We start from the raw sequence: 22701 nt of genomic DNA, 5'->3' as shown, positions 1-22701 counted from the left end.
AATTATAATTTTAACCTTTGCCTCTTGTGAAGTAGAAAGCCAGTGGTGCCAAGAAACCACAAAAATTATTTTTAAATACTATGTTATAATAAAATAGCTATATCATGCATTATGTAGTCAACCACCATTATTAAACAACTGACACACAGCCAACATGCTCTGCTAGCGCTGGGGATGTAATGGTACACAGGATAGAAATGTCTCCCTCTATGTTTTTCTGCATTTCCTGTCACATGAGTCAGAAACCCATCCTCAAAACTCTCCTTCACTCCCTACACATTCATGATTTCCTCACAATTTGAGTCTCTAGAATTATCTAACAGGAAAATATTACTAACAGAATGGCCCTTTATAAAAGTAGAGCCCTCTAGATACGGAGAACATCTGAGCATAGGACACAAAACAAGACGGTACGATACGTCTGTGATTTGGCTTCCCACTGTCTTTGGCCAGGGCTACAGATCATGGAGCTATTATTACTGTTTGAGAGACAGGGCTCAGGATTTTCATTATCTGGGCCGCACAGTCCCATTTTCCCAGGGCCATTCCTAACAGTGCTCCATGCTCCAGTATCATGGAACCACGGAACCTACAGTTCCAAGAACACCTACTACTGATGACACCACAAATCTTCAAACAGACTGTTTCTCCTGCCAAAGTGAATCCGCCCTGCTTCCTACGTTGGTGATGTATCAACCATCAGCCTTTCCTGAGCCACTCCTTCTAAATGATCCCTGAGGCCTCTCCCTTTCAACATTTTCTACTTGAATACTCAGCGGCTAACTTGTGCTAGACACACAATCAACCAGAAATGTACCTGAATTTATTTAAGCTATCTGCGACCGATCAGTGAGATGGCAAACTTCCGGGCCTGATTCCCTTCTCCCCTTCCCCTCCAGCCACACACACACACATCCGAATCATCAGAGGCATCCGAGAATAAGTCATAGTTAAATGGCCTATTTGAAAATCTGGGGGGAAAACTGCTTAAATTTTACTTGTGATTTGATATTCAAGAAATTTTCCCAAGATAGCTGCATATTAAGTAGGAAAGCAGGCGCTGAATAAACTATGAGGGTATTATTCGCCTACAGACAGCCTTTGAATCTTGCAGGGCATCTGCCAATACAAACAACTCCAAGATAAACAATCCATTATATATTAATCAACAACAGTATACTTGGCTCTATGAAAAGCACAACTGCAGGCATTATGGCTCTCACATATCTCTAATTCAAGAGAGGCCCACCCAAGTAACACACCCTCGGCTGTTTCCAGCAGGGCCAGCTTCAAGGGGTCCCTCTGCACTTCTAGGGCACTGCAAGTTGACTCAACAGCAGCCGTGTTTTGGTGATAGGATATTTTAGATCCCAATATCCACTCACAAGGTGGTGATTCCACATACATAGTGAGCTTCCATGAACAGCCACCCATAGCCCATTCCATTAGTGAAACAACTCAGAGGCTCAGAGAAAGGCTCACATGATACAAGCTTGTGAGGTCTGCGAGCCATAAAAGGGGAAAAAAATCAGAAATAGTAAAGAATAAGATGGTTACCAGCTGAACTATGTGTATCCAGATGAGAATTTTTAAATCTTAATGAGACAAAAGCAAGTCTTCCTAATGTTAGACATTATCTTTAAATTCTAACTCACTTCCTATCTCATACAATAACTGGTGACATGGGACACTGAGCTTACTCTGCAATGAGCATCTAGGCAATGGCCTGCGGTTAAAAAAAAAAAAATCCTGAAGTATGTTTAACATTAAAGAGTGGGGATGGCAGTGTTATTGGTTGAATTTCCACCTAATTTCTTTGCTAGTTACAAGGTACTCTATGTGAAATAGATATCCGAGAGGCAGAAATACTGGGGGGGGAAAATATTTCAAAATTTAGCAATTTATGTAATTAGTTTTCCATTCTTACTTCCATGCAGACAGACTCCCAACAGGAAACTTAGAACTGCTGCATGGTTATGATTCCAACATTCTAAACACTATAGTGTTCTTTCCACATAGCACACAGGAAAGAGTTAAAGGTTGTTCTCTACAAATCTTAGCACAGTCTTGTTCCAGAGACTGACAGGAAGCAATATTGTAAAGAAAAAACAACAACAAACAAACAAAAACAAAAAACAAAACCTTGGAAGTAGTGAAGGCAAGAGAAAGGAGAAAAGCGTAAATGTTCCTAGCAGTACTCAGCGAGGCGGCTACTGCTTTTCAGTTCAATCCATAGGTGAGGTTGAAAGTGTGAGAGTGCCCTTCTTTCAAGAAGAAACAAGGAATATGTAACACACATCAGTCAGAAAAGATCAGAGCGTGTGACTGCTCCGGTCACAAAGCTGAGAGGGTCAAGGTGACCAGGTGGCCTGTAAAGTAATTGTCAACAAGCTGGGAGCTGTGAAATGAGCGAGACTTCAGGGTAGTGGGATGGGAAGATGTAGCTCCCAAGGGTAAGAACGTGTGTGCAATGTGGCCACGGTGGGCCAGGAACCATAAAGTCACTGAGGGGGATCCCCCAGACCTCTCTTTAATGGAGGAAGTGGCAGATGGAAAAATGCATCTCTCAGAGCAAATATCGAGCCCAGCAAGTTTCTGAAGTGGAGCTCGGCATCTGATAACACACCACACAGATGATGGGAGAGCAAAGGAGCATCACCACAGTGACATCAACAGGGACTCACCTGCGGCTCCGGGCACACGTGCAGGGCCCGCTTATCAGCTTATTAACAGGACCCGGGAAAGGGAAATGCATCAAGTGAGGACAAGGAGAAGGAGCAGGGAGGGGAAAGACTGAAAACACACCAAGGTCCAAGTAACGTAAGCCTTGGCTAGATTCTAAGTTCTTGAATAGAATTATGTAAGTTACCATTATAAAGATGATAATCAAATAGTGCCCACCCCTGAGTTTTGTTGAGGGGCAGTCTAGGGAAGTTTGGAATCTTAACAGTGGTGAGGTTTCAAAGAAAAAAGAAAACACCTCTGACCTCAAAAAATACATCCCCTCCTCCCCCCCAAGAATATTCTTTATCCAACTCTCTGCTTAGGTTCACATTTATATCATTTATTTACTGGTTTCAGCTGCCCAACATCACAGGCCGTTCAGCATTAAAATGGTCATTTAGTCAGAGTCATCTTATGCTGACTTCCTGACACCACTAGTCTACTTTTTAAAAATCCCAACTTTTATGTACAGTGAAACCATTTTTACATTGAATAAGACTAACTTACCATCTGGTTTAAACTGGAATAAAACCAAACTGACAAGCGCATTTAAAGTCACTTCCGTTTATTATAATGCTATTATAAGATTAATAAGATCAAGGTCCTTATTTTCAAGATAGAAGCAAATAAAGAGGATGCAAGGGCAAATACAAATTAAAAATAAGAGGCTTAATTATTCCTGCTGAAAGTAAAGGAAAATTTCCCTCCCTTTTTCTTAGGACATTTACTTTAGAAAAATTTTTAATGTGAGTACTTTCTCCTCTCTTTGAAATGCATATACAACTGACCCTTGAACAACCTTGGTTTTGAACTGCGTGGGTTCACTTATATGAGGATAATTTTTTTTTCCAATAAAGTCATACAGTACTACACAGTCTGAGGTTAGCTGAATCTGTGGCAGGTCCTGGAATCAATCTCCTGCAGATACCAAGGGACAACTTGGTATACCCTTTTGAAAACTAAACAGGCCCCTTTTGTCAGCTTTATGATAGAGAATGTCTTTCTTATGGACCTGAGAACCATCTCTTTGAAAGGTAAGCATCACGGGAGATAGCACCCTATCTCCCAGTTTCTGCAGGTGGGTAGGAGTCTAACTTGGGTGGGTGTCTTGCCCCAAGTTGCAAAACTACTCTTGTCTTAAGATAAGTTTGTTTCTCTTCTGGATAAGGTCAATTAGCTAAAAGATGGTTACCTCAATCACCAGGTAAAGTTAGGATGAGCTATGTGTGACATAAATTGTTATAAAACCTTTCATTTAGGGACTAGTTGTTATCCTGAAAACATGTACATAATAGGTTGTATCAGCTTAGCTAGGTAACAGTGACATACCTTTCCATCTTTGCAGTCTCTTAATGGACTGCCTGTGATGCAATCCATTCAATAAAAAAAAAAGTTTTCTTTCTCCACTACCTTTGTGAATATGATTTCTGGGTTGGGAGAAGACTTTATTTTTAATTATTATTCCCCAATATGGGTAATAATCTAGAAATCTTTATTATTTAGCTGTAAGAAGCTCTGGACTTACATTTATATAAATATATACATATTTATGGGATATATCTGACATTCTGGGATAGAAAAATAATGACTGTAAACACCAGAAACTAGATCCCCCCAAATGATCCCCTTTCTCCAAATATGAATTCTTCGTAAAATTATCCCCCAAGCCATTCATGTCTGAGATGGGGAACATACCACTGCACTGGGCAAGAATGATTAACGCACACAAGACTACTCTAGAAAGGCAGGACAAAGGAAAGGAGAATTGTGGGCAACACAGGAAGCTTCTTCCTTGCAGCCTAGTCAAAGAGACCACAAAAGTAGCTAACTGAACTGAGAGATCAATGTTTCTACAAGTCGGGTCCACAGACTCACAAGCTGAAGGTGAGGAAGGATAGAGGACTGGGGGCCACAAGTACACTCTTGGGGGTCTACAAGTTTTCTGCAAGAATTTTTAATTCAGTGTTTTTATTTGTATAACAAGAATAACTTAAGAAGTTCTGAGTCATCTGAATGCCTCTATCTGACTGATCTCTATATCTGAGTTTGTGTTTATAGGTCCTAAGGTACTCAAGCAAGTGCCGAACACGGTACCTCGCTTGAGAATCTACCCATCCATCACTCTATCTGGTTTGGCTGTCAATCACTAGACCCCCTATGCAAAGAAAGGGCCATGTGTTTCCAGCAGGCCAGTCAGAGTTGTGTTTGAGAGTAAAATTTTCTATGCTTATAGATCTTATACAAACCATAAGTAAAACACTTTACAAATTAATATATGTAAATATATTTATACATAATACACATAAAATATACTAAGAACAACAGAATAATCACTTTGGATGCAGTGTTGTTTTTTTTTTTTTTTTCTCCAAGAAAGGAATGAGATCTAGATGCCAGAGATCTTCCCTGGGCTTTTATGTGAAAGTTATCAAGAAAAACAGCATAGCACTGAAAGGATAATGTGAAATCTCACCCACAGAAATCATTTTCCATAATCACATCATGGAAAACACCATTAAAGGATGGGGCCAAAACAGAGAAAAGCAGAACTCAGAGAAAACAAGGAGAGAAGCCTGACAGCACCCCTTGAGCCTCTAGACAGAGTCATCTTTAGGGAGTCATACTACAACTGACCATCCAAAGTGGGACACCATTGAGAGTTAAAGGAGGCACAAGCATAAACCAGGACTGACCTGGGAAAAGGAGAAAATACATCACTCTAGTCAGAACTGAAGACGATTTCAACTTGATTTCCAAGCTATGAGTCAGTTATGAGTTTTCTTTCTGTCACATGACCTGAAAAGAGTTCTGGACTAACCCGGTGTCAAACAGTATTACTTTAATTATCTTTAGCTAATGAGGGAAAAATGAAGGAGGTTAATGATACATTTGCAGCAAGTAAAGGTCAAATGATAATTACTGCATGCTTTACAAAAGAAAGTTACACAAGTTGAGACAGAGAAAAGATATGGGAAAATTAGTCATTATATAGCCCACTGTAGAAGAGGGATGCCTTAATCCAAGAGTCATATTGTAAGTGCAATTTATTGTGACTGATATTGGGCTGGCCAGAAAATGCATTCGTTTTTTCTGTACGATGTTATGGAAAAACCCGAATGCACTTTTTGGCCTATCCAGCCATCCTTATTTGTCTCACTAAATACTTTTTTTTTTTTTTTTTTTAAGAATTTTTACTGAGATATAATTGACATGCAATAGACTGCATATATTTAAGGTACACAATTTGATATTTTCTTTCTTATCAGTAATGTATATATATGGCATTCCCAATATCCCAATTCATCCCACCCCAACCCCCCCCTACATTCCCCACTTGGTGTCCATATGTTTGTTCTCTACATCTGTATGTCTCACTAAATTCTTATTAACTTTACTTTTTAAATGTTTATATACATTATTTTATAAAAATTGTTTGGTTTTGTAGTTCACAGAAAACCTATAAAGCATAAGGAACTTTATTTCCAATGACAGATACACACATTTGCGAAAATCATTTAGAACTATGCGGGGTAGGAATGGGGGGGTCCCCTTTATCAAGGAGCCATACACTGCACTGTCTAAAACTCAAGTCTAGTTTGTGCTTTTGCTCAGCTGTTTACTATTAAGGACCAGTAAATAAGTAACATATACAAACTCTCAACTTTTCCTATGCTGCCCCACAATTCTCCATGGGTCTTTCTCACATTTCTGAACATATGTGAGCAGAGACCCCGACTGCCTTTGTTCTCAACCATCTTTTCAAGGATGTTTATATAGAGAACACTCTTGGAAGACAGAGATAATGCCACCTTCTGCAACAGAGACAGGTCTGTCTGTTGTCCAGCATAATGAAGATAACATATGCTCTGGGACAAAGGTCAGGCACCTTACTGCACATTATGAAAAATATATTGGGGACCCCTAACTTCAGGGCTCTTCTACGGCAAACAATGGCTCTCTTCATGTTCCCCTTAGGGAACTGGGGTGGGTAAATCACCATAAAGGCTGATACTCTGGCAACTGCAATTGCTGTAATAAAGTCATTTTTGTCTTGAACCAGGACTCCTGTGTCTTCTGCCAGCAAACATGAAACTGGGGTGAGAATTCCCCAGCAAGCCAGTGGTAAGGACTCTGAGCTCTCACTGCCAAGGGCCCAGGTTCAATCCCTGGTAGGGGAACTAAGACCCTGTAAGCCACATGGAGCAGCCAGAAAAAAAAAAGAAAGAAGGAAAAAAAATGGGAACAGAGAGAGAAAGAGAGAAAGAAAGAGAGAGAGAGAGAGAGAGAGAAAGAGAGAAAGAAACTGGGATAAGGTAACTTGTTAGCATTTAACTAGGGTAATGTCTCAGGTGCTGAATAATTCTTGACATACTCTTCTGCTTAATTTTTAATTAATTCCCAAATTTTGGACAATAAGGACACTTCCAGCCATTATCTCCTACACCTGTACTAACTTATCTTTTTTGTCTTTCCTCAAATGGCAGCTCAATCAGGTCTGTCCAATAAACCCAAAGAAACAGCTAGAACAGTGGTTCTCAAAGTATGATCTAAGGACCAGCAGTCTTAAGAAATGTGTGTTCTCAGATCCCACCCAGAAATTACTGACTCAAACTCTGGGAGTGGGTCCAGCAATCTGTGTTTTAAGAATCCCTCCAAGTGATTCTGATACAAGCTAGAGACTGAGAACCAGTGAGGTAGAAGAAAGTCACCTCCTTTCTCCTTGATTGTGATCAGAATTATTATAGTGATTAAGTCGCTGATGAGCTATAAAAAACTACTATTTTTATGAAATATTTATATTTCCCTGCTGCCCCTACAAGTGAGACAAATAATACTGTTTTACATTTCTGCAAATAGCTTATTAAAAGACAGCTGGATTCTCATATCTATGTCTGCATTTAATATGATATATTACTTTGGTTGAATGAAGAAATCCATTTTCACATAATAATGTAGTTAGAAAATGAAACAGCATTTTAATAGCACTTGCAGAAAACTGTGGACAGTCTTCTTTGATTCTATACCAAAATTTGCAAAGGATAGCTTAAAGTTTGGTTATAATGCATTTCTTTGAACTTTTCATACTTTGTTATCTTAAAATCCATTGGTCTATCTTCTACTTGGAATGGATCCTTTACCCATGTCTGACTTGGAAATTAGTTCAGAGTTATGCAGAACTGAATGTTGACATATTTTCAATACCAAAAAAAAAGCATTTATTTTTAAATTGCCTTTTTAATATTATACATTATTTCACCACAAAAAGCTGGGGTGGGAATCGAGTGGGTCATGAAATGATATCAAGCTCCCAGTGGTAGGGACAAGGATTTTCTTTTCTTTTCTTTTTTTTTTTTTTTGGCTTGAAAGCTCAGATTTTATTATTGGCAACAAATGCTGTTTGCTCTTTTCCTTGAAGTGGCAAGCAACTAACCGCCAAATCCCCAAGTTGGATTAACCATAATTTTTCTATCAATCTTTCTTTCAAGTGAAAATGGAATGGAATTCCAGGAAAAGAGCAACTAGTTCAATTCACGACTCAAAACAATCACAAAGCTGCTCCTCCTCAAGAAAACCAACGTGCTTCAACACATGCAAAAGTAGTCTGGGAGTACTTCCCATTCGGTCACACAGAGCATTAAAGAGGTATGTACTTAATCGTCAAGATTTAATATACATAATGATGTTTATGACTTCAGCATTTTTTAAATCACGAGTGCACAGTAGTGAAGAATATGACTACTGGTACAATCTCGTGCTGCTGACATGATACAGCAGTTTGATCCATTATTACTTTGGTACCATTAGAGCAAATAACACAATAGAAATGGCAAACAACACCTTAGTATTATGATGAAAATGGTCTCGGGGGTCCCCAGAGTCTAAAGATCCCTCCTAAAACCACAGATTTAATGTCTTTCTCACCCACTGGACTATGAGCTATGAGGGAAGAGAGCCCTTGGTTTTTGTCACCATGACTTCCCAAAGCTTACTCCTAGAGCAGGAGCACAAGACATTTATTCACTGACTGGATGACAGGAAGGGAGGAGGACAGGGAGGGGGAGAGGAGAATACACTACATGAAGAAAGCAAAAGAAAATGTAGCTGAATATTTACATGAACTGTGGAAAGGGAGAATTCTGTAAGAAGACCAGAAGAAATAAAGAAGTGGGTAGAAGCTTGCAACTGCCTATTAAAACCAGGTTCTCACAAAAAAACAAAACCAAACCAAAACAACACAACAAAAAAAAAACCCACCACCACCACCAAAAAAAACCAGGTTCTCTGCTTCCATTGTAATACAAGTAGTGGCTGGGAACATGGCAGCTAGAGACGACACTGCTCCTCCTTCCTTGCTGCCAGGTATACCCACCTCACTACATTTCTCACCAAATCACAAAGTGTATAAAAGGAAAATGCAGCCTTGGACCCGCTCTCTCCTGTTCCTATGTATGTGCCAGAAAATGGGTGTCCCTGTGGTCTTGTTCCAACCATGTGAATTAAGAAAACGTCCAGGGATGGTCGGGTAATGAGAAGGCAGGAACTCGGGTCCCTGAATGTGCATGGGAGGCAGAGCACCCCAGCACTACTTAACCTTAGGTCTGTTACACAAGAGAAACACCTGTCTTCTTTAGGCCATAGTCAGGTTAGGTTTCTCTGACATAGAGCTAGGCCTTTATGCTGACAATTTTTTAAAAAGTTGTCTTAGGTTTAAAAATACAAGCAAACATATAGGTAAAACAAACTAAAAAGTCCCCAAACATGCAAATGTTTTGAAAGTAATTAATGAGTATCACAATGTGGCTTTCTTTTCTTTTCTTTTTTTTTTTAGTGCACAGCAAAGTGATTCAGTTATGTGTTGTGTGTGTGTGTGTGTCATCTTTTTCAGATTCTTTCCCATTACAGGTTATTATAAGACACTGAATATAGTTCCCTGTGCTATACATAGATTTTTGTTTACTTTATATACAGTAATGTGCATATGTTAACCCCAGACTCCTAATTTATCTCCTCCCCTCCCTCACTAACCCCTTTGGTAACCATAAGTTTGTTTTCTATGTCTGTGGGTCTGTTTCTCTTTTGTAAATAAGTGCACCTGTATCATTTGTTTTTTTTTTAGATTCCACAAATAAGTGGTATCATATGATATCTGTCTTTCTTTATCTGACTTACTTCACTTAATATGGTCATCTCTAGGTCCACCCATGTTGCTGTAAATGGCATCATTTCTTTTCTTTGGTGGAGTAATATTCCACTGTATACATATATACCATATCTTCTTTATCCATTCATCTGTCAATGGACACTTAGGTTGCTTCCATGTCTTGGCCATTGTATGTAGTGCTGCTATGAACACTGGGATGCATGTATCTTTTAGAATTAGAGTTTTTTCCAGATATATGCCCAGGAGTGGGACTGCTGGATCATATGGCAGCTCTATTCTTAGTTTTTTAAGGAGCCTCCATACTGTTATCCATAATGGCTGCACCAATTTACATTCCCCCCAACAGTGTAGGAGGGTTCCTTTTGCTCCACACCCTCTCCAGCATTTATTATTTGTAGGCTTTTTTTAATGACTATTCTAACTGGTGTGGAGCTGTCCAGTTTTCCCAGCATAACTTACTGAAGAGACTGTTTTTTCTCCACTGTATATTCTTGCCTCCTTTATCGTAGATTAATTGGCCATAAGTGCATGGGTTTATTTCTGGGCTTTATATCCCTGTTCCATTTATCTACATGTCTGTTTTTGTGCCAGTACCATACTGTTTTGATTACTGTAATGTTATACTATGGTCTGATATAAAAATAGAACCCATATATATGCTGTCTGCAAGAGATCCACTTCAGTTCTAGAGACACATACAGACAGAAAGGGAGGGGATGGAAAAAGGTATCTCACACACATGGAAATCAAAAGAAAGCTGGAGTAGCAATATTTATATCATATAAAATAGACTTTAAAATAAAGATTGTCACAAAAGACAAAAAAAGGACACTACATAATGATCAAGGGATCAATCCAAGAAGACATAACAATTGTAAATATATATATATGCACCTGACATAAGTGCACCTCAATATATAAGGCAAATGCTAACAGCCATAAAAGGAAAAATTGACAGTAACACAATAATAGTTGGAAACTTTTACACCCCACTTACATCAATCAACAGATCATCCAGACAGAAAATCAATAAGGAAATGCAGACCTTAAATGACACATTAGATCAGATGGACTTAACTGATATTTATACAGCATTCCAGAATATACATTCTTCTCAAGTGCACATGGAACATCCTCCAAGACAGATCATATGCTGGGCCACAAAGCGAGCATCAGTAAGTTTAAGAAAACTGAAATCATATCAAGCATCTTTTCCAACCACAACACTGTGAGCCTAGAAATCAACTACAAGAAAAAAAAACTGTAAGAAACACAAACATGTGGAGGCTAAACACCATGCTACTGAACAACCAATGGATCACTGAAGAAATCAAAGGAAATTTAAATACCTAAAAACAAATGAAAACAAAAACATTACAATCCAAAACCTATAGAATGCAGCAAAACAGTTCTAAGAGGGATGTTTACAGCTATAAAAGCTTACCTCAGAAAACAAGAAGAATGTCAAATAAACAACCTAACTTTACACATAAAGCAACTACAAAGAACAAACAAAACCCAAAATTAATAGAAGGAAAGAAATCATAAAGATCAGAGCAGAAATAAATGAAATAGAGATGAATTAAAAAGTAGAAAAGATCAATGAACCTAAAAGCTGGTTCTTGGAAAAAATAAACAAAACTGAAAACCTTTAGTCAGACTCACCAAAAACAAAGAGAAAGGGCCCAAATCAATAAATCAGAAATGAAAAAGAAGTTACAACTGACACACAGAAATACAAAGGACCATAAGAGACTAATATGAGCAACTATATACCAATAAAATGGACAACCTAGAAGAAATGGACAAATTCTTAGAAAGGTACAATCTCCCAAGACTGAACCAGGAAGAAACAGAAAATATGAACAAATTACCAGTACTGAAATTGAATCAGTAATTTAAAAACTACCAATAAACAAAAGTCTGGGACCAGAAAGCTTCACAGGTGAATTCTACCAAACATTTAGAGAAGAGTTAACACCTATCCTTCTGAAACTATTCCAAAAAAACTGCAGAGGAAGGAACATTTCCACACTCATTCTATGAGGCCACGATCACCCTGATACGAAAACCAGACAAAGATATCACCAAAAAAGAAAATGCAGATTTTTAAAATTCACAATAAATTAACATTGACAAGAAAAATACTAATATTCTAAATATCAAAAAACAAACAATTCACAGAGGAAAAACAAACATATATACTAGTTTTAAACTGTATATAGATATACATATATTCATACCAAAAAAAGTACCTTGAAAGAAATACACTGAAAAGTGTTTGTATCTGAGTAATATAATTTTATGCCTCAAACATTTGTATAATTCCAAACTTTTACAGTGTATGTAAGACTGAATCAATATTATGCAATTTATTTAGAAAAATTTGGTCACATTTCTCCTATGATTAAAGTTGAATAAGATCATCTTCTTTAATCTCATTTATTTCAACCCACGTTCCTATCTCATCACTCATGCACATAAATTTCACATTCTAATCACAGTAAATTACTTTTACTTCCGAGAGTTTCATGATCATCCCTGCCTCCATTCCTCCCCCACACTTTCTCCCAAGTGGAGCCCTTATCAACATCAGCACTAAAATGGACTACACCATGTTCAGGCAGGGAGCATCTGGGATTGAACTTTCCCAACTAAGGCACGTCCAATTCTCAGGGATGGTGAAAACCAAGCAGACAGACACTGGGCCTGTAACATGCGCAATATGGCAGGCAAGAAAATTATCCAGACTACAGCCCTACAGAGACCCAGGTGAGAGATTCCAAGGCCTGCACTTTGAGGCAGCTCATGCAGACACAGGCTCTAAGCAGGCCATGAGTTATAGCACCAGAGACTTGAACTGTGATACCAGGAGCACCTAGGTGAGAGCCATCAATCTCCACAATCAGAGTAGGCAGAGCACATTACATCTAAGGGACTAGACCCTATTCCTGCTGCAATGAGCTCAAGAAAGGCACTCTTCCCTCCCTTCCCACTCACTGTCCCCCACACCAATTAGGGAGAACAGCTGGAAGGAAGGGTGGCAAGGGATAATACATTTTTATCTGAACACTACATAAGTGGACTGTTTAAATAATCAGACTGGAGCAAGGCTTAAGCAACCTTGAACATTTTGTAATTTTTTGTAATTTCCCCTGCTAATCAGCAGGAACTAAATTGATTTTAGGCTAAATTAAAATTAAAAGAATGTGAATTAACTCTTGTAATCCTCACTCTTTATAGGCAATGATTTTTAAGCATATTTTTAAAAAGACATGGATATTACACTTTCCCCTAGCAAACATCCCAAATTTTACAGACTATCTCCATAGCCTGTTCAGAGGAATTATTAAACCAGACTTGGATGACCACATGTCACATCTGATATGCGCTGACAACATTCTGTCACCACTTTGAACACTTCCCTTCAGTACGTAATCCAAGGCACATACTACCATTCCCTCTTCTACTTTTACCAATTCAGATTAAATCAATTCTGTGTGGTGCCAAGCTTCTGGCAAGTATACATGTATCTTAAAATTTTAATTAGGATTCTGGTTCAGGCAATGGAAGTGGTTTAAACAAGAGAGAACGAATTCCATCTCTCTTTCACACAGCAGTCCAGGGCTTGCAGTCAGCTGGATACTGTGAGAGACCCAAGCACCTTCTATCTTATTGCTCTGCCACCTTCATGACAAGGCTCCAGACTCAGGTGTAGGTATCTGTTCAGGATCCCACCTGTATGTGAACTTGCAGTCAGTGGGAGGGACAGCAAGTAGAGGAAGTGGAGGGAATGTGCTTTCCTTTTAAGGGTACAACCCAAAAGTTGTAACTCATTTCTCCTCAAACCCCCATGACCAGAACCCTAGCTTTCTGGCTTTGCTTGGCCACCAGTATAGCTGGGAAATATACTCACTAGCTGTGTGGCTGTGTGTCCAGAAAATAGATATCGAGGAACTGTGGATACTGGAGAATAACCATAAATCCCTGCTTATCCCATAAGCCTATTCTTCTCTTTCTTGTGCTGTCTGTTCCACTTTAAATTAAAAAAAAAAACAAAAAACTTTTAAAATGAAACATTATGCCAATCAACATATGCAAAATAAAAGAGTTGGGTCTGTGTTTTGTTTTTTTATTTGTTTTGGTTTCCTCCTGAAAACTAAGTTGGGATACCTTGGAAAAATGCAATAAAGCAAGCTGCTTAAAAAAGGCCATTGAATTAGATAAGGGAGAAACTGCTCAACATAGACGAGAAAAAAAATTAAATCTAAAAGGATTCTTTTCATTCAGATTCCTTTCAAATATCTTTAATTGAAAAAAATCTGAAAATAAGGGGTTCATTTTGGATATGCAAAAAAGACAACTGTGAACTATAATCAGTGAATCATACTCCCCCCAAAAAGGCCATGATTGTACGTTAAAAGACTGCTGAATAGAACTATACCTATGTTTTCAACTAAAACAAAATATTCAAGTTGTATCTGCAGAAGTTTTTTTTAGGATTTCCCCTAAGATAGGTAAATTCTGATCCCATCAGTACAGAGAACTTCTACAAAGGAAACTTCCCCCTGCATATCAACAAATTCAGAACTTTATCTTTCAATTTTCATACTGCTCCCACAACTATTTTTCTAAAATGTTCAAATTTGTATCAATTCTTTAACCACAAACTTCTGAGCATGGCATTCCAAGGATGCTAGGATTTGGACCCACATGCCCTTTAGCCTCACCTCTTCTATACACCTCCAATCATTCTCCAGCCATGTAAGTCTTCAAAATAATCTATCTAATCTATACAGCCAGAATTCTAGCATCTATGTGTCAAGGATTATGTTAGGTAATCAAGTCAAAGTTGAATAAATCATGGGTCCTGACTCTAGAGAGCTGCATCCAAAATAAAAAGAGACAGTCAAGAAAATGAACCATTTCTATATACTTACTTTCATTCATAAAATATGAAGTATCCACAACATGGCAGGCACAACTCAGGGCACCGAGGGCAGAGTGAGTGGGAATAAGAGGTCCCTCGTCGCATGAGGGAGAGGAACAGGTGGCAGGAAACACTTTAGATCTTGCCGTGAGGAAAGGCTAAAGGGGGTGATTAATACATCTAGATTGTTTACCTAAAATACCAACACCTGCTACTAATATATCTTAATTAATCCATGTATCCAGTAAGTCAGTGGAAGAACTAAATTGAAGAAAGGAAGAAAATGACAGTAAAAGGTTACAGAAAAGTTAATACAAACAAAATGTGTACAAGTATATAATTCCAAAGTATAAGAACTACAGCACTAATATACTTTTCACTGGTCCAACAGTGTCTAAAACACCCTCTTTAACCAGTCTCCTAGAAGGACACTGATAAGTAGGACTATGTCCAGAGAGGTGGCAAACTATACACTTCACTGGAGGAAAGACTGAGGGAAGGAGGAATGTTTAGAAAAAGACCAGGAGAAGACAGGATGTCTGATAAACAGCTGAAGAGCCCTCACACGGGAAGAGAAGTTAGACTGTGTGACACTCAAGAAGGCTGAAATAAGATCAATAACCGAAAATACACAGAAGCAAACCTGTCTCAGCAAAAGGAAAAACCTACTCATAATCTGATGCCAGAATCTATAAAAACACATCACCTGTCAATAGGATTGTTATTCTACCCAGTTCTTTATAAGAAGAGGCATATATATACACATACATACATATATGTGTGTGTATATATATAGTTTTGTTAGATGTCATTTTACATCATTAAGCTATAAGTTAAAAAGAAATGGAACAACTCCCCATTTCCCACAGATAACAATACTGTACACTTAACATTTTGTTAAGAGGGTAGATCTTACTTTAGGTATTCTCATCACAATAAAAGGTGGGAGGTGGTGTGTGGAAGGAATAGGGCAATACAGAACTCTGGATTACACGACTGGAAATCATTAAAATTACTTGTACCACCGTGATTTACGCAGTCGTGTTAAAATGCAGATTTCATACAAACAACAATAATAAAAGACCATGCTGAATTCACACATTCTGGCCATAGTTTAGTTTCTATACAGGGTCAAAGTCCCATGGAGATGAACAAAAGACAAGTCTTCACTGTTTTTTCTCATCCGCTCTCTCCACCAAACAAGAGTGAGTCTAAAAACGATAAATGACAGGGAAGCTTTAACTAAATCCCCGCACTCCAGGCAAATTGACAGAGACCTAAAGTTTATAAGTACTAGAAAAAAGTCTTCAGTAAATATCCAATAAATTAACTTTTACAAGGAGATAAGGAAATATTTTTCATTAACAATGAGGATAAACAATGCATCAAATCCCTCATGATTGGCTAGAACATGATAAAATAGGTTGGCACGTATTGGCACACTCATCAGAAAGACTTACATAAGCAAAGAGGCTTCACATCACCTAAAAATCTAGTCTGGTGATCTGTAAGAGAAGGAATTACTTGGTGCTAATTTAAGAATCCTTTAGTTTCTAGTTGAAACGGTTGCTCTAGGACTATGGAACCAGAAATGGTAAACTTCTTCAAAGCCAACCGGGCTTTCTTTTTCAAACTGTCTTTACTATAGCCATATTACACTTGTTATAAGATGTCCTGATTTCAGCATGTTAAATGTGAAAAATGTGTATCTTATAATTAATGAAACACACGTCTTGATTGATCATCTCTAATGGATTAAATGCCAGGTTAGGGCTTCCATTAGGGATTTAGTATACTTAAATTTTAAGAGTTATATAAGCGTTAATAAACATGAAAAGATACTCAACATCAACAGTCATCAGAGAAATGTAAATCAAAACCACAACAAGATACTACTTCACACCAGGATGCCTGCGATACAGTAGGTACCAGGATGGCTAGAATCTAAAGGTCAGATAGTAACAAGTGTTGGTGAGTGCGTGAAGAAATCAGAACCCTCATACAATGGTGGTGGGAATATACAATGGTGCACCCACATTTGAAAACACTCTGATGGTTCAACAAGTTACATGAAGTTATCATTTAATATTTCCACTCCTAAGTATGTATTCAAGAGAAATGAAACATAAGTCCATGCAAAAAGCTGTAAATCAATGGTCAAAGCAGTATTATTAATAACAGCCAAAAGATGGAAATAACCCAAGTATCTATCAACTGATGAATAAACAAAACGTGGCATATCCTTACAATGGAATATAAGGAATGAAATACTAATAAACACTACAAGCATTATGCTAAGTGATAGAGATCAAACAAAAGGACCACACAGTATGATTCTATTTATATGAAATCCCAGAAATGTCAAATAGAGAGAGAAGTACATTAGTGGTTACCTAAGGCTGGGGATGGTGGGGGAGGGGGGTGGAGACGGTAAGAGGAAATGGGAGGTGACTGCTCAAGAATACAGGTTTCTTTTGGAGGTTATGAAAATGTTCTAAAATTAACTACAGTAATGGCTGCAATACAATGTGAATATATTAAAAAAACACTGACCACTTTAAAAGGGCAAACTGTATGGTTGGGGAATTATATCTCAGTAAAGATGTTTTAAAAGTCAGTAAAAATTTGATAGTCAATAATTATAATTAAAAAGATAATTTTAAGAATGTTTTAGTAGAAAACAAACTTATGGTTCGGGGGGGGCGGGGACAGGATTAACTGGGAGATTGGGATTGACATATACACACAACTATACATAAACTAGATAACTAATGAGAACCCGCTGTATAGCACAGGGAACTCTTCTCAGTACTAAAGAACGATACGTTAAAAGAATCTAAAAAAGAGCGGATATACGCATAACTGATTCACTTTGCTGTACAGCAGAAACTAATTCAACATTATAAATCAACTATACTCCAATAAAAAATTTTTAAAAATCCAGATTACAGACATTCCATTTACCTCCTTCCTATGAAATTGTCTTGAAATCTTGACTAATACTTGGTTCCTTGCTCACAGAAGACCAAATCTTTTCTAAATGGAACAGCTGTTGTACCTTTCCTTCTATCGTGTAGCATTTCTGACCACAGTTTGCCGAAAGACTAGTAATTTTATCTAAATCAGAAATCCAAAGCTTTTATACCTAGCACATTAGTGGTGTTTGTTATGAGAGAATGATGTATTCCTACTACTGTAGTCTTAATCTAGTACTAGCAAAATTTCCCTGAGGAGGAAATTTTAGCCTGTAGGTCTCTAGACTTGCAGATGTTAAAAGCTTTTAGGCCATTCAACAGTCATTTTAGAGCTTCATTAAGGAGAGCCATAGGGCTCCTACAGGGGCACGTGGATGGAAAAACCCACCCCAAGTGCCAGATGTAGCACAGGAAATGGGATCTTCCTAAAACTGTCATCTTTTAAATGATGATTCTTGCTCCCTCTTTTAAACCCAGGAATATTTAAAAAGATAAAACTCAATATTTTTTCCAATTCTGACAGACAAAATAGTTAAAACTACAAGAATCAGGAAAAGAACTACAGGAAAAGGGTAATGAGAAAACTATTATTTAAAATTCTTAAACTAGATGAAGATAAAACCAATAAACTAATATAGTGTAAGCAACAATAAAGAAACAAAAAATAAAGCAAAAGAATGGCAATAGAGGAAATATATAAGCCCTGTAAACATAAAGAGTTAATTTCGCTAATCACCAAAAAGAAAAATAATAAACTATTTTTAGCCAAATCAGTATGGTAAATTGTAAGAAATGGTAGGGAGTCTAAGAACACTCACATACTATTCCTGAGAGCAGAACTGTTACAACCTTTCGGAGGGCAACAGACAGTGTATTTCAAAAGCCTTAATAAATACCTTAAACCAAACACTATGATCCTTTTTAAAGATCTGTCCTAAACATACCTATACATTTTAACAATATAAAAATATAGTCAACCTAAACGTCCAATAATAGGAAGCTGATTAAACAAATCACGATACAGCTGTATAAATGTATTTTTATAAAAGCATTAAACATGTGATGGCTCCATATGTGTCAACACAGAAAAATGTTCAGGATACATTATGTGAAAAAAAGCAGGCTATAAGGGTGTATGCATAGATTAAATATGTGTATATGAATATACACATACACAGTCAATACCCAGAAGGGTATACACAAAACTGTTACTATACCTTGAGACTACAATTATGAGTTTTTCATTTTCTAATTTATATATCTTTTTCAGTAAATTTTAAAATAATAATCACATATCACTTTATAATAAAAATAAATAATGGAAAAATAGCATTCAAACCAAGTAAATAATATGTCAAGTGGGCAAGCACAACAAGAGATCAGACATATCATGGTTAAAAATAAGAAAAACTGAAAAAGAAGGCAGAGCTAAAATCATTTCAAAATTAAAAAAAAAAAAAAGTGGGCTTCCCTGGTGGCACAGCAGTTAAGAATCAGCCTGCCAGTGCTGGAGACACGGGTTTGAGACCTGGCCTGGAAGATTCCCACATGCAGCAGAGCAACTAAGCCCGTGTGCCACAATTACTGAGCCTGCACTCTAGAGCCCATGAGCCACAACTATTGAGCCCATGTGCCACAACTACTGAAGCCCCTCGAGCCTAGAGCCTGTGCTCTGCCACAAGAGAAGCCACCACAATGAGAAGCCCGTGCATCACAAAGAAGACTAGCCCCTGCTCACCGCAACTGGAGAAGCGTGTGCAGCAACAAAGACCCAATGCAGCCAATAAATAAATAAATAAATAAATAAATAAATAAATAAATAAATAAATAAAAGATTATACTTGCTACGGAACAAGGAAGAACCAGTGTGTCACTTAATCAGGCTTTAAAAAAAAAAAAGTGCTCATATTTAAGAATAAAGATGACTGCATAACGGGTGGGGGGGACTCGAGGGAGGGTGGGGGGGAGTCAAGAGAGGGAGGGAATATGGGGATATGTGTATAAAAACAGATGATTGAACTTGGTGTACCCCCCAAAAAATAATAAATAAATAAATAAAATTAAAAAAAAAAAGATGACTGCATAACACAAATTAGAAAGTAAGTAAAATATTTTAAAAATTAAGTAAGAAAAAGTTATATGAGAAAGGAGATTAAGATAATATAATGGTAAGATAGCTAACAACAATTTTGAAAGTGAAAAGTTTAAAATCTAGTAAATTAAGGAGTTTCCTGGTGGCCTAATGATTAGGATTCCAGGCTTTCACTGCTGTGGCCCGGGTTTGATCCCTGGCAGAGGAACTGAGATCCTGCAAGCTGTGTGGCACGGCCAAAACAAAAAACACAATTTAAAAAAACAAAAAAAGAACAAACCAAAAGACATGTAAAAGAATGAAGCTGGGAGAATTCCCTGGTGGTCCAGTGGTTAGGACTCCATACTGTTACTGCCGATGGCCCGGGTTCAATCCCTGGCTGGGGAACTAAAATCCCAGAAGCTCCAGGGTACAGCAAAAAAAAAAAAAAAAAAAAAAAAAAAAAAAAAAAAAAAAGAAAAGAAAAGAAAAAAAGAATGAAGTTGGATCCCTACCTTGTACCATATAAAAAGATTAACTCAAAATGGATAAAAGGTCTAAATGTAAGGGATAAAACTATAAAACTCAGAAGAAAACACAGGGGAAAGGTTCATGGCATTGGCTTTGATAATGATTTCTTGGATATGACACCAATAGTACAAGTAACAAAGGAAAAAATAGCTAAATGGGACTTCATCATACTTTAAAACTTGTGCATTAAAAGACAGTAAAAAGAAAAGGAAAAGGCAACCCACAGAATGGGAGAAAATATTTTCAAATTAAATATCTGATAAGGGATTAATAAATCCAGAATATATCCAGAGAACTCCTACAACTCAACAACAAAAAGACAAATAATCCAATTAAAAAAATGGACAAAGGACTTGAATAGACTTTTCTCCAAAGAAGATAATCAAATAGCCAATATGCACATGAAAAGATGCTCAACCTCACTAATCTTTAGGGAAATGCAAATCAAAACAGCCAGGGGATACCACCTCACACCCATCAGGACAGCTACCTATCAAAAACCCACAAATAACAAGTGTTGGGAAGGATGTCACAGGAATGTGAAATGGTGCGGCCACTATGGAAAATGGTATGTCAGTTTAAACTTAAAAAATGGAATTTTTTGATTCTAAGAAATGAAAATAAAAAATAGAATTACCATATGACCCAGCAATTCCACTTCTGGGTATACACACAAAAAGAATTAAAAGCAGCGTCTCAAAGAGATATTTATATACCCATGTTCACAGCAGCCTTATTCACAAGAGACAAAAGGCGTCAACAGCTGAAATGTGTATCAATGGAGAGTAAACTGTAGTATATGCAAACAATGGAATATTATTCAGCCTTAAATAGGAAGGACATTCTGACATGTACGACAAAACGGATGGACCTTGAAGACATTATGCTAAGTGAAATAAACCAGACAGAAAAGACAAATATTACATGATTCCAATTATATAATGTATACAGAATAGTCGAATTCAGAGAGACAGAAAGGAGAATAATGGTTGCCAAGGGCTGGAATGTGGAGTCACTGTTTAATAAGTACAGAGTTTCAGCTTGGGATGATGTAAAGGTTCCAAAGATGAACCGTGGTGATGGCTGATCAACAGTGTGACTATACTTAATGCCACCAAACTGCACACTTAAACATGGTTAAATAGTAATATTTATGTCCTATTACTATAATTTAAAAAAGAAACTGAAAAAGTAGTATCTGGTATTCTAGGTGTGTTTTCTTATGCATGGGGGCTTGTTTCTAATAAATTTCACAGTATTTAAAAATAAAATCTAGCAAATTAGTGAAAAGGGGTTAAATATATGACTAAAGATTTCTACAGCACATTTTACACACACAGGTTCATGTAAGGTTTTTGACCTAAGGAAGTTCCCAGGGCTTCAAGGTGCTGATAAAGTTATCCTGGAATCAGCACAGGGTAGTGATTCTCAAACGGATGTTGAGGACTCATGGGCAGTGCAAAGGAAATTTAAGAGAGTATTTTTGGTTCTTGGAGTGGTTAGGTGTATTACTGAAATATATGAAACAACCCTAACAATGAGGCATTATCCTGTGCTTTGTACAATTTTCTAATGACATTCTGGACAATCTCTGTTTAAAAAAAAACAACAAAACAACTCTACTCAATACTCTGTCATGGCCTATATGGGAAAAAAAAAATCTAAAAAAAAAAAAAAAGAGTGGATATACACATAACTGATTCACTTTGCTGTACACTTGAAACTAACACAACATTGTGAATCAACTATACTCCAATAAAATTTAAAAAGAAAAAAAAAAAAAGAAGGTGGCAGCAAATAACACAATATACAAGGGCAAAAGACTGGAACCCTCCAATAAAATGTTAAGAAAATACATCATCATGGCCAAACGATATTTATTCTGGGAATCAAAGAATGACCCAATATTAGGAAATCTATTAACACAAATTATTATGGTGATAGTTCTGAGGCAAATTATCGTACATGTGTCTCCACTGATATATTTTCAAAATTCAACACGAAAGAGAAAGTGAGCTTATCTGTATATCAACTGATAACATACCCACACAGAAGAAAGTAATGCCAGTAACTGGATCATACTATTTTGAATGTATACCCTTAATAAAACAGGTACTAAGAATAAAAGAAATATAAAGATATCCTGAACTTAAAAAAAACAGTTCATAATCTGAGTCTAGAACCTAATCCCATTTCTCATATAAATACAAAGGCCTTTTTGCATGGTTTTAGTATATACTGGATTTTTCCAGGAAGGCAACTACTGCATACATGGAGAGGATATGTTCTTATAGAAATTTCAAGAAAG

General features: G+C 37.2%; 1 protein-coding gene across 1 annotated transcript in view; it reads right to left on the bottom strand.

Moving 5' to 3' along the window:
- Positions 1-22701, bottom strand: part of GNAI1 (G protein subunit alpha i1) — an 86855-nt gene that overhangs the window by 32486 nt on the left and 31668 nt on the right. The window lies entirely within an intron of this gene.

This window comes from Hippopotamus amphibius, chromosome 4, assembly GCF_030028045.1.
Source record: "Hippopotamus amphibius kiboko isolate mHipAmp2 chromosome 4, mHipAmp2.hap2, whole genome shotgun sequence".
Taxonomy (NCBI): Eukaryota; Metazoa; Chordata; class Mammalia; order Artiodactyla; family Hippopotamidae; genus Hippopotamus; species Hippopotamus amphibius.
This window is presented reverse-complemented; position numbering and strand designations above follow the sequence as displayed.